We start from the raw sequence: 1,295 nt of genomic DNA on the forward strand, positions 1-1,295 counted from the left end.
ATTGCTACTTTTAACTAATTTTCCTCTTTTCAGGGTTGCTTTGGCACATTTTTCTAATCCGAATTTCATTTCTATTTCCTTGGTAAAGCCGTGTACTGTCTGTAGTAGTGTTTCTAGCTCTTTGTCGTTTTTTGCATATAATTTTAGGTCATCCATATATAGAAGGTGGCTGACTGTTTTTCCATAGCATTTGTAACCGCATCCAGTTCTATTTAGCAATATTATTATTATTATTATTATTATTATTATTATTATTATTATTATTATTATTATTATTATTATTATCATCATCATCATCATGGCAGCGAGCTGGCAGAATTGTTAGCGCACGGAATGAAATGCTTAGCGGTATTTCGCCCGTCGCTACGTTCCGAGTTCAAATTCCGCCTTTCATCCTTCCGAGGTCGATAAATCAAGTACCAGTTGAATACTGGTGTCGATGTAATCGACTCGTCCCCTCCCACCAAACTGCTGCCGTTTGATCAAATCCTGCCGAGATCAACTTTCCCTTTCATCCTCTCGGGATCGATAAAATAAGCACCAGTTGAGCGCTGGTCTCGATAAAATCAATTCGTCCCTTACCCCGAACTTGCTAGCCTTCTGCCAACATTTGGAACCAACGTCTATACAAACTAGTAGCCTAGGAGGTAGGTAACCGTGATCTTGATCATGAGGTCATAGATTCGATTCCTGGTACAAAAGGCGTGTAATGTCCTTGGCCAATTTACTGTACTTCATTAAGTTGGCGGGCTGGCAGAAACGTTAGCACACCGGGCGAAATGCTTAGCTGTATTTCGTCTGCCGCTACGTTCTGAGTTCAAATTACGTCGAGGTCGACTTTGCCTTTCATCCTTTCGGGGTCGATTAAATGAGTACCAGTTACGCACTGGAGTCGATATAATCGACTTAATCCGTTTATCTGTCCTTGTTTGCCTCTCTGTGTGTAGCCCCTTGTGGGCAGTAAAAAATAAGAAATGTTAGCACACCGGGCGAAATGCTTAGCTGCATTTCGTCTGTCTTTACGTTCTGAGTTCAAATTCTGCCAAGGTCGACTTTGCCTTTCATCCTTTCGGGGTCGGTAAATTAAGTACCAGTTGCGTACTGGGAGCGATCTAATCGACTGGCCTCCTCCTCCCAAATTTCAGGCCTTGTGCCTAGAATAGAAAAGAAATTTACTTTACTTCACTCTTGAGGTTGAACCAGCAGTTTTCTTTACTATGCGACAATTTATATATGAGCGTTAGATTGCATAATCCGTTTTTCTGGATACCTTTGTTTCTGAAGTTCACTCTAGA

This window comes from Octopus bimaculoides, chromosome 10 (genome assembly GCF_001194135.2).
Source record: "Octopus bimaculoides isolate UCB-OBI-ISO-001 chromosome 10, ASM119413v2, whole genome shotgun sequence".
NCBI lineage: Eukaryota > Metazoa > Mollusca > Cephalopoda > Octopoda > Octopodidae > Octopus > Octopus bimaculoides.